The following is a 12449-nucleotide window of genomic DNA, read 5'->3' as shown; positions in this document are numbered from 1 at the left end:
GTCTGATGTCCAGTTTCTTTCAGCCATCTCTTCTGGTACCTACTATGCTAATAGTTAAGATATTCTTCCTGATTGTTAGCATCTTTGCTTTAGTATAGTCCTAAAGCATATTTCTTCTATGATAAAAGCATTATTTCTTCTTTTAACTTTCTAATACCTTTTTTATTATGTAAGCTATGATCAGATATAAGTATATTGTGCTGTAGATAACAATGAAAATTTTAGGATTTTTTGTCCCCTTTATAATAATTTTATCCCTTAATTCAATCTCATTTTCCTTTAAATAGCCTTGCTGCTTTAAGTATCTTTTTTTCTTTTTCCTTTATTGAGTAGGTGGGCAGAAATTTCTGTCCATTTATATGGGCAATAACTCAAGCATCTGTGCAAATTTTCTTATATAGGATACTCTTCACATTTAACCCTCTGCTCTATTCTCTCTTCTGCATCTTACAATCAGAGGAAATGAGTAAGATAAAGTAAATTGTCTCAGCAATCAGAAGTCATTCCTCAAACAATCTATCTGAATATCATTTGTGAAGCAGTCTACACAAATGACAACTCCTCTGCTTGATCGTGGTGCCATGTAAATTATGCATGCAATTTCCTTACAACTTGTCAGTCACCTTGCTTTTATTCCAGAGGAATTTAAGCAGTTATGGCACCTTAAGAGGAGAAATAAGGAATGCAAGGCCATGGGATAGTTTTGTTTTGCCTTTCTGTTCAGGTTTCCCTAATGGCCTAATGCTGAGACAGTCCTGACAAATATTGCAGTTGTCACCTGTTGGTTTACTAGAGAAACCCTGCCTTGGGGGTTCCTTGAAAACTTCACACATCTTATAAAGAATCTTAAAAAGTATTCATTTGAAAGTGATATAAGAATCACCCAGTATGTGGAAAAAAATAAAAAGGTTAAGATTGGGAGCTTGGGGATTTCCTTTGTTTTACTTGCTGGGAGTTTTGGCAGTTATACTTTGAAATTTTAAGAGATACACTAGTAACCTGCATAATTGGTCAAAAAAGGGAAAGTGATTAGGGCATAATTGAAAGGTGGTACTCCTAGTTACTTGAAAAGCATTTGGAATGATATATTGTCCTGTTATTGTTTATTTTTTAAAGAAAATGAAAGTGGCACATGAATTTGGGTTCTCACACACAGTGTTATGCTGGAGATGGTTAGCACAGCCTGGAAAGAGCCAAGTGGTACATCTCTTCCCAACTCCACTTCAGTGACTTTAAGTTGATAGTTTGAAATTGGTTACAGAGGTATATTTACTCTATGAAAACTTGCAAATGCAACAAATCAGTTTGTTTATTTATTTTTTTTTTCATAGAGCCAGTTGTTAAACAATAAGCATCTTCTCACTGCCACAACAGGGCATGTTTTCCAAAATTGCCTCGACTATTGCAGGACTCTTCACATTTATCTAAAATACTAATGCAGAATCATTCAAAGAATGTTTAATTTGTACATAGCTGTATTCCCAATTTCTTTCCCAGAGGGTGGCAGCATGGTTTAATAAAAAGTACCTGGGGCTTTGTATTGAGAGGTGTTGTCAATCCCCATTCATCCTTTTGCCTCTTTGGTCTTGGTAAAGTCACTTAAACTCACTGAGTAAAAAATTCTTTCTCTCGAAAGTGGGGATAGTAATACTAGCATGGGGGTTAAATTGGGTGATGTAGGTAAGCATGTAGCAGTGTCTGACAAAGAATCAGGCTGAGTCAGTGGGAGCCCACAATGGGATCCCTCAATAGGAGTACAACCTTTCCCTGTATCGTGGACTAAGGGAATTCAATACTGAAGAGTCCTCCAGAAATGTTTGACTTCTTAAGCTCACGAAACCAAAATATTCAACCTGGATGAGACCTTCAGAAAAGTTCAATATCTTCATTTCATAGAGAAAGTCATTGACATTACATGAGTTATTGAAGATCAGGTTTCCTGAATCCTTAATAGACTTCAAATGAACTATCTTCACTCTCCTATGGTAAGGGACTATCACCTGGCCTCTAGGTTGATCACATAACTATTTTTTCTCTCTTTTTCCTCTCTTCTTTGTTTACCTTCCCCTTCTCTGTTTTTCTCAATCCAATTTAATTTGATTTTGGTTTTATTAAGTAGCTTTAGTGCCTTGGGGAAAGTAGATTATTTGACTAAAATTTAGAACCTTTGCCAAAGAACATCTTACTTGAATAGTGAATGAAACCTCTTATGTTGACACTAATGCAAATGTCAGGCGAACTAAAGATATGTGAGCAGATCAGGTAACCCATGGAAGATGACCCATCGGAAAAAAGAAGCTATTTAAAGATGACCCATTGGAAAAGAGAAGCTATTTAGTAGGTGACTGACTACTTAGGAAGACCAAGAACAAAAGTCTTATTTTCTGAGAGCTTATTATGTGCCAGATTCTGTGTTAGCATTTTCATGATTGCACTTACTTCTAGATATTGTATTTTTGTTTTACAGATGAGGAAATTAAGGCTTAGGGATCTTAAGCTATCTTACCCAAAGTTACACAATCCTTTCATGGTGGAGTTATGATTCAAAATCTACTATCCTTTTTTCTCAAAGCTAGGTTAGTCAAATCAGAATATGTATCTCCCACCCTATTAATTTTTCTTCATAACTTGAAATTAGGCATTGTAAGAAATAAGCTCTGTTGAGTTCAGTTTATTTAAGCAGGCAGATTTTAGACCATGGTTTAAAATTTCTAGAAATGGTTTTTAGTTTCTACTTCCAAGTAATGTTTTCATTTTAAGAGATTGTACAAACCGTCTAAGTCACTAAGACAATAAGTATCCCTACTTCAGGTAACACATACAGATTTACACAGTGTATTCTACTGAATCTTGGTTTTGTTATAAGATGAGAATCATCTGAAGGACTCTGAAGGGAATGGAGAAAGGCCACAGAGTGATTTAAAGGGCAAAAGAAGGGAAGTGGAAGGTATGACAGCAAATTGCACTCATTTCACAATTTTGTCCTGCTTCAGCCCAAGGGAAGTATGTTTTGTAAAACAGGAGACCTCATAGGTACCCCACTTATGTCCATCTGATGAGGTCTACAAGATGAAATAGATAAAAGGTTATGGAAAAATGTGAACCTCTGGAGTACATAAAAGATCACAATTCAGCCTGGTTTTCAGAAGTCAGAAGTAGGATGACTCATTCTGAGATCAGAAATGCAAATCCATACAGGGCAGCTGTCAACACAGGAATTTATTTATGCCTACTTGGGACAGAAAGTTCTTCTACTTGTGTGTTGGCCTCTTCAGTTGATGAAGCAGATTCTCATGCAGATTGTTATGCATGATGGATTACCTTCAGAGGACTTAGAAATTATCTAGGGAGGACCTTCCTTGTATAAAGTATGATTCTGTGACTTGTTAATGAAAAGATTAGGGAAGGGGAAATATGTTATTTTTTACTTCATTACTGAAGGGTATTTAAGTGTAAGCTTTTGTTTTGATTAAGGCCTATTGGAATAGGATAGTGTGTTTTATATCAGGATAATAGTCTCAGAATACACAATGTTATGAGCTGAAAATCAGTAAAAGAAAATACTTTAATAATAATGGAAACTAACATTTATTGTGTGCTTATTTAGAACAGTGTCTGGTACATGATAAATATTTGGTGATGAAGATGAGGAGGAGGAGGATTATGACAGTGATGGTGGTGATAATGATGATGATAATGATGTTGTGATAATGTTGATGATGGTATGCCAGGCACTGTGCTTAGCACTCTATATGCATTATTTTATTTAACACCTGAGAACTCTATGCAACAGATATCATCACTGTTTTACAGATGAATAACTTGGCTAGTAACACACAGCTACAAAGGTGAAGTCAGGGTTGCTAAAGCCTGTGTCTTTGACACCATGCTATATTTAAAAGCCATTTTTTAAAAGACTTTTTTATTGATTTTTAGAGAGAGAGGAAGGGAGAGGGAGAGAGAGAGAGAAACATCAGTGAGAGAGAAACATCAATCAGCTACCTCCTGCATGCCCCCTACTGGGGATCAAGCTTTCAACCCAGGCATGTGCGCCAACCAGGAATCAAACCTGCGATCTCTCAGTGCATGGGACTACTCTTAACCAACTGAACCACACTGGCCAGAGCTAAAGGCCATTCTTAAAGCATCTACTTTGGCTGGTTAGTTAAGACTAAAGAAAAACCCAGAGCAGGAATTTTCTTTGTGCTTTTCTTTGCTTAGATTTGGATAATCAAACTTTAACTATTGCCTATGATATAATACATGTATGACCATATATGTAACTATCTTCAAGTAAAATAGGATACTTTTGACAGTGACTGAAAATGTATTTATTTTGTATAAACAGTCAAAAACAGATGAGTTGTAATTTTTATGGAAAGTATCATGCAGCCTATGAGCCAGAGATCCAGGCTCTGCAAACATTAAGTATGGTTCCCATCTCAAAAGTAATCTATATGCACACCCAGTGTATAGCTGAGTAATATACCAATCATTTAGTCCACACTCCCACAAATCATCAAAAGTAGGATTTTTTCCTATCAAGAGCAACAATTTATGTAATTGAAAAAAAGAAGAGAATTTTCTCAAGGTTATGATTGTCTGTAGTTTGTAAATATAAGAACTATAATTCTCATGCAGGATTTTTCCCCACTATCAGATAAGATCAATTTATTTGGTGTTTATTTCATTTAAGCACAATATCTTATCTACCCTTAGCATGCACTTAACTGACAAGTACATTGCATACTTAAAAGAAATTTTAAGAATACATATCTCAGAATTTAAGGAACTAAATCATGGAAATATTGGAAATATTTATTTAGAAAAAAAGAGAGCAATTTATACATAAAGCAGGTATAATTGATTTTTAAGAGGAATGGATATTTAGTTTATTGCTAAAATGCAAGTTGCTGGCTTTTAAAAATTTGTGTAATTTCTACTTTCTTCCTGCCAGGGAACTAGCACAAATGTCTCAAGAAACCATACATTACAGACCTAATAATAAAGCAATATATGGGGCTCATGACTAGTTGAATAGTTGTCAAGGCAGCTTCCTATTTTAAGTCAGCTATAGCTCTGTAATCTAGAATGAAAGCTACTAAACTACATTTAATGGTATACAGTTAGTGGTGCTTTTTAATTTTTTTAAATATCTCTGATGAGATGGAAAACTCACTGGATACACAGAGTATTTGCTTCTTACTTGTTAATACCAACAACAATAATGATAATAAAAAATAAAATTCAAGCCCTAGTTGGTTTGGCTCAGTGGTTAGAGTGCCAGTCCAAGGACTGAAGGGTCCGGGATTCGATTCTGGCCATGGGCATTTATCTTGGTTTCAGGCTCTATCCAAGCCCCAGTCCAGGCATGTGTGGGAGGCAATCAATTGATGTGTCTCTCTCACACTGATGTTTCTCCCTCTCTCTGCCTCTCTCTCTCTCTTCCTCTTGCTCTCTCTGAAAAGCAATGGAAAAAATATCCTTTGGTGAGGATAAAAAATAAAATAAAATAAAATTCAACACTTAGTGAGTATCTAATCATTCCAGGCATTATAGTAAATGCTTAACATAGACACTCAAAATAAAACTATGAGATGGGTCAGGAAACTGAAGCACAGAGAGGTTAAGTGACTTGTCCTTGGTTACACAGCTTGAAAGTGGCAGAGAAAGGCTTTAAACCCAAAGTCAGAGTCCCACTCCTGAAACTGAGCTTTTAGCCAGCATGCAGTAATAGAAAGCAAAACTGGAACAAAATTACTTATATTTAGTATCAACTACTAAATATTCTGTTCTGGATAACTTAAGAAGTAAGATATGATATATATAAATCATGTATCACAGACTGACTTGAGTCTTAATCCAGAAACTTCAATTTATTAGTTTTCTGACCTTTGGTGAATTATTTAATGTCTCCAGACTTCAGTTTCCTCAATGGTTTCTGCAATAGTACCTCAGAGTTAGTGTGAGAATTTAAAATGCACATTAATTTGAAAGTTTTATATTAGTATTATTATTCATGGGGTTTCTGTTGTAATATGAATATGACTTAAGTGTAAACTGTACTAGAAAAGGGGTAGATTCATGTGCATGATGTTAGCAGGGAATCCTTGAATGATGATAAATTGGAGATGGAGAAAGGAAGGAGAGGTTATTCCAGGAAAGGGTTTCAAAGGCATAGATGTGAGAAAGATGTGAGTGAGAGATAGCAACTAAGTTTAGCCTGACAGGACAAAAGGTTTCACATAAGACAAAACAGAAATGAGATGGCCAAACTATTGTATATAATTTTATATTTCATGGCACAACATGAGCACATTCATGGTATTTAATTCTGGTAAGTGTACTCAACCTTTATGTAAAAATCTGTTATTTTAATGTAAAAAAGCAAAAGTTTTTCATTTGGCTTAATAATGATCTTGAGTGTATTAACTCTCTGTGTAACTATCCTTGTATGTCTAATCCCCTGGGATAGTTTTTAAAAATAGAGATTTAGAGTGGAATCCAGGCATCCACATGTTTATTATCACTTGCAGGTCATTCTTATTATTAGGAAAGTTTGAGAACCACTGCTGTAAGTCACCCTTTGCATTGCTGCCAAAATAATCTTTGTAAAACAATTTAGTAGCCAAAGAACCTTAAATAACTTGCCACTGCATCTCAGGTAAAACACAAATACTTGGACACGGCCTGTTCTAATGGACCTTTCAAACCGCTCTTCCCCCAACCCCCAGACTGAACACAAGTTTCTGTTTGTTCATGTTTTTTGCCTCTTAGCCTGAAATCTCTTTACTTATGCTCTCTTACCTAGAAAACCCATTCTAAAAGGTTAATTTCAGTTGTCACCAATTCTATTGTAACCATCCTGCATCCCACTAAGGAGAAATTTCCCTCCTTTTCTGACCTTTCAGAACATTTTGCTTTAACACTTATTGTATGTTAATGGTACATATTTGCAGTTTCTGAAAAGGTCCATACTCTGTTTTATTTATCTAGTACTCCTCAATGCTTAGTAGAGTGATTAGCATAAAGAGTGTTCAATAAACATTGGTTGAATGAATGCACGAGTAAAGATTTATTCTACTTTCTGTCAGTTCTTTAGTTTGTTCCTTGAGTAAGGAAAGACATTAGTTGCTATAACATTATTGCTAATTTATTTTCAGCTTTTTCAACTTTAAGAAGCTTCTTTAAATCAAGATGCTTCTTTATTTTAATACTAAAATAAATGCAGTCTTGATTCCATGTTCATGCCTCTTTGTTGGAATAAGATGGAGCTTCTAAGTTGCCATACACTAGAGTTTGGATTAAAGTCCAAAATAAGATAAGTCTTTCCCACTCTCTCATTGCCACAAAATAAGATAGATCTTTCCCACTCTCTTTGCCAACATTTTACACTTTCAAGTAAAGTGATACCATGATCAAAAAGAAAGACCAACAGACTCACAGTGAACTGGAGGAAAAAAACCTGGGTAAATGTAAAACGAAGACACCCAGTGTTTGAAGAAAAAAAGAAGAGTGAAAAGGAGCGTTTGGTTATTAGAGACAGTAAAGTGAAATCCTTTATGTTTTTATCCTACAAGATTTTAAGTCTTCCTAAATTTGCCTAAGCCAACTTACTTTTCTAAGGGAAGATTTTTTTTAATTGTTCAATATTTTGGTGCCAATTTTTGTAGCACACATTGAAGCTAAATTTGCAACCAGTTAGCGTATAATTTATTTTAAAAGCCTAAATAGGATCTTTTCTATGCAAGGTAAAGCTTTTAAAATACAAAACAATCAAGAGCAGTGAATAGCAGTTACTCATTTTATCTCCACCTCTGAGTGGTGTTTATGGCTGGGACTGGGTGTATTTCCGCTGCAGCGCCCAGTCCCCGCAGTAAATGCAGTGCTTTCTTGACATCACGGAAGAGAGAGAGAGAGAGAGAGAGAAAGAATGAGAGGCTGTTTGTGTAAGAGTTTGAAATGTTATCTTTTGAGCTATGTAATTCTATGTCAGCTCCACCCTCCCCATTTTCCTGTTTTGCTGAGGCACCCGTCTCACCACGCTCTTGAAATGAAGAATCCAGGCATGGTACACCAAAGGCTAAGAGTCTTCCGATAGTTGTTCTCACTAACCGTATTGATCCTCCTTGTAAGTTCTTATCATTCAGCTTTATAAGGTGCTTTTTGTCTTGAGTTCTCAAAACAGTTTATGGAGATTATCTCATTTTTCCTTGCGCTATTTGACAAGCAGAATGCATGCTATTCTCATTTAATGATAGAGACAGAGGAGATGGTCTCCATTGGGTATCAAAAACTGGAGCAGGGAATGAAGTGGTAGCAAATGTACTCTTTAGGGTGTAGGTGTGTACACCAGAACTTTACCCTTACCACTGTGCAAGGTTAGCACAAGTTTTTCCAGTTGCCTCTGTACCTGGTGCCCTGAGTGGTATATCTACCTGGGCACCCTTCTCTGCCAGGCTCGCTGAGTTGGTGGGGAGAGAGATGGTACATTTATTACGTTTATGTTCTATTTTAAGACAGAGACACTGAAGCAGAGAAGGGGAAAGTTTGGTACATTTATTACATTTATGTTCTATTTTAAGACAGAGACACTGAAGCAGAGAAGGGGAAAGTTTGGTACATTTATTACATTTATGTTCTATTTTAAGACAGAGACACCGAAGCAGAGAAGGGGAAAGTTATTTGCCTAAGAGCCAAATATTACTCATTATTGAACCTAGTTCCACAACAGAAAACTATAGATTTCTATCCACGCTATATGCTCTGGTTTTCTGTCAGTTATTTTTCCTTTCATGTCATCTTTTTAAAAAAAATATTTTATGATGGTCCTTAACTTTGACAGTAGTTTAATGAGATGTCAAAGAAAAGGCCAGTTTGAAAAGTATGTAAATAGTAAAATGACTGACTCTTTGACCCTGGAAAGAAAAAGAAACAGTCACGCTTAACAAGTTTAAAAGAAGTGTTCAACTGGATGGTTCTGAAAGTACGCAGCCTTGTTATTAACACTGAAAAGTTTAATTACATTTCATTAAACGGTACTAGCTTCTCTTGATTGCTAGAAGGGGACTATGAAAGCAGAAGCAAAAACGCCTGATCTCTGGAAGCCAGGTTTCCCTCCATGCTTTGTAATGTAAATGCACCCGTGTGTGTGTTAAAATGCACCCTCTCCCTCCGTCTCGCTGCTTGAAGGAGGGGTCACCTGACTTCACCTAGCGCGCCCCCCGCCCCCCCGCTCGCTGAGGAAACCCTGAAGTGCGCGGCTGGCGCTGGGGGCGCGGGCGCGGGGCTGGGAGACGTGACTGCCCCGGCGGCGGGGAGCCGCGGGAGCCGCGGGGGGCTGGGAGGAGGCGAGGGAGCCGAGGGGGAGGGCCGGGGGGAGACGAGTGCCGCCTGCTTCATCTTCGAGAGGAGGGGAAAACAAAAGACCTCAGCTGCAGTTTTTTTGTTGCTGTGTCTGGCTCCAAGAGGAAAATTCTAGACATCCATGCTGGAAAAATCGAAGCTCGGCGGAGGCGACTTCTATCCGGAAAAGCAGCCGGTCTGCGGATGGGCTGGACCGGCACAGGTGGTTTGAGGAGGCGCTGACGAGGACCATGGAGAGGCGGGAGCGGAGCCGCGGCTGCCCGGCCGCCTCGGAGCCGAGCTCCAGGTGAGTGGCGAGGCCGGCGGGCCGGCCCGAGCTCCCGGCGGGCCTGTGTGCTTTCCGTGGCACCTCGGAGCCCTCTGCTCCCGCGCCTGCACGGGCAGGGTCGTGTCCCACCAGACGTGGCCCTAAACTTGCCGCGACTCTCACTTCGTCCGCCGAACGCCTCCCGGGGCTGGCGGAGCTTTTGTCTCCTGCAGCCGGTGGAGAGCCGTCATGATGTCTCCTTCCGAGGCAGAGCGTGCGCTTCAGCCCTGGGTGTCAGGTGGCTGTTTGGAGAACAGTTAGCATTTTGCTCCAGAAGGCTGCAAATGCATGATCAGGTTATTAGGAAATGTAAACAGCAAATATCTGCTGACTTGGCGTTTCTCTGTAATGTCAGAATAATTCCGAGATATCGGACTGCCTTTGCCTTATCTTAATTTCCCACATAATTGAGTTCAAAAATGATAAGTTTGAAATGGCACCCTACCAACAAAGCCACACACCAGGTATTCGGCAGAGTGTGCTTTACCTCCCACTGGAGACAAAGCTCAAAAAATTAATTTTCTAGGGACCTGGTTTGAAGAAGAAAGAATACAGCGTGTCATACTTAAAATAGGCACAGAACTGTTTTTTAATAAGTGGGTAGAGATGTGTGTAGAACAAACACAATTTCTCTTGTTCCTTGCTGTGCAGATAGAGTGTCTTTTGTTCCAGCATGTGTATTTTCCTGGGTTTTACAAAGGAAGCATTGCCTGTGCTGTCTGTGGCCGCAGACTTGTGTGCCAATTTGCCATTGTGCCTTGGTCCCGGATCCGCTCTGTTCTGAAGTAAACTGCCCAGAGGTATTAGGCTAGACGCTGGAGGAAGGTGGGGAGTAGGGAGAGGTGGGTTTTCTTCCTGTCTCTTTTTTCTTCCAGCGATTAGGTCAGAAGTGTCTGATTCACATTTTTAAGGGAAATGGGGGAGGCATTTAGTTTAAAATATGATGCAGATCTCTGCCATGCAGTTGCCAAAGACTATATCAAGAAGATGCTCAGAGCAGAGGGAATCAGATTGGTAATGGACTCTTTAAGAAAATGTTCTGTGCGGGTGACTGGCCGGGTCCCTTTTGACCAAATTAAGATGCGCTCTGGCGGTGCACTAGCAGCTGTGAGCTGACATTTTCTTGTGAACCTAGTGAAAAATGGCTCCATATCTCGCCGCCTGTCCTGGGGAGATGGTCTCCCTGAGTCGCTGAGCCTTTGCCCAACGTGATCTGCTCCTATGGCTGTTTTTGTGATAGGGACGGACTGGCTCGTGGTTCCTTTCAGTTTGCCTGCCTTTTTAAATTTCGCCTTGAACAGGGAGTGGGTGGTGACGGTTTTACTTCAAGTACAAACTACCCAGCAAGGATAGCAGAACATAATTTTCCGGCAATCACAGGTTTCCATTTTTGAAAGGGTAGATTGTATTTCTTTGGACATAATATAAAGCACTTTTTTTGTTGTTGTTAGTGGGCAAGTAAACGATTTCTCAAAAAGAGATGCACGCCTGTGTGACACTTTGCATTCGGACTCTCCTCATGGGAAGTGACAGGTAAAAACATAAGGAAACTTGCCTATCATTCGTCTCTGAAAAGATAAAGCTGCCTTCTCTGCCTTACTGTTTCCCTCCCCACTTTTGAATTGTGACCCACTGTGCAAGAAGATCACATCCCAGAGTTAGATGCAAGGAGGGATCGTGCCACCGTCCTGCTCTCTGTGCTTCTCCAGGAATCCGAGATGAGCAGCCACCCTGCTCCTTTATTTAGGCTTCGGTTTGTGAAAGCTCCAGCCAGCAGAGGCAGGATGCGTCGCCGCAGAGACCCCTGCGTTTGAGGGACTGGTTGAGAGCCTGTGTTGTTTGGGGTGTGTAAAATCGATTGTTCTCTCATTTACAGCATTCAAAGATGATTGCCTGAGTACTGACCGGGTTCAGGAGGAAGGGGCTGGAGTTCTCGTATTTTAGGCAAGTAGTGCAGCACTGTCTGCTGGAGAGGACATGAGGATGCAAGCAGTGCAATAGTGTAGAGAGAATAAGTATGCAAACTGTAGGATAGTTTTTTGAAACCTCAAGGCTTTCTGAAAATGGCATGAAGTCATCTGTACATCAGGACAAGTAAAACTTCTAGTACAATAATTTAAACAGCCTTACGGAAACAGCTTCGTAAGTGCTTTATGTATGATACCACTTGCTCCACTAACAAGTATCCCTGGAAGGGTTTGCACCTTGGACACTTTTACGTAGGATAGGAGTTACAGCGCAGATTTTCTTGGAGTCTGTTTGGAATAATACTGATGAAGCAAAGAGCTTGCAGAGGCAAAAGTATTGTCCTCTTATGGAGAACTACAGAAGTGGAACTTTAACACTGCATGTAGGTCTGATTGCTGCTTTTACACATGTAGGAAATTGGACTGTGGTACATAGTGTGCTTTGGGGAAATTGATTTAGTTATGCTTCAATGATGAATAAAACAATAGATAATATAATGAGATGTGAATCTCAACATTCATGGGCAGATTAGTAAGGTCACTTTAAAATATTATTAATAACTACAGGTGAGGAGGAGGTTTTACCCGGAGGAGTTGCAGATGTCTGGAAGGAGAGGACCATGTTTGTAACACTAAGGGCATAGCTCACCAGCTGTTTGGAAGCTGGATGGTGCTGATATTTAAACCAGATAATATTTACATACAAAAGAATCGTGAACCTTAGGAACTTCCCACAAATAAAATTTGTTTTAAAAGTGCAAAATAACTATTATATAGAAGTAGTTCACAAAGTAGGTGCCATAAGGAAA

General features: G+C 39.3%; 1 protein-coding gene across 4 annotated transcripts in view; it reads left to right on the top strand.

Moving 5' to 3' along the window:
* Window positions 1-12449, top strand: part of MAGI2 (membrane associated guanylate kinase, WW and PDZ domain containing 2) — a 1283361-nt gene that overhangs the window by 559612 nt on the left and 711300 nt on the right. The window contains exon 1 of one of the 4 annotated variants that reach the window (XM_081147190.1): window positions 9388-9652. The exons of the other annotated variants lie outside the window; for them this stretch is intronic. The gene's annotated coding sequence lies outside the window, so the exon portion shown is untranslated. Of the gene's footprint in view, window positions 1-9387; window positions 9653-12449 lie in introns of those variants that run through there. 4 annotated transcript variants of the gene reach the window in all.

Source organism: Miniopterus schreibersii (genome assembly GCF_964146895.1).
Source record: "Miniopterus schreibersii genome assembly, chromosome: 9".
NCBI classification, from domain to species: domain Eukaryota; kingdom Metazoa; phylum Chordata; class Mammalia; order Chiroptera; family Miniopteridae; genus Miniopterus; species Miniopterus schreibersii.
Note: the sequence above shows the minus strand (reverse complement) of the source record. Positions and strands in the feature narration are given on the sequence as shown.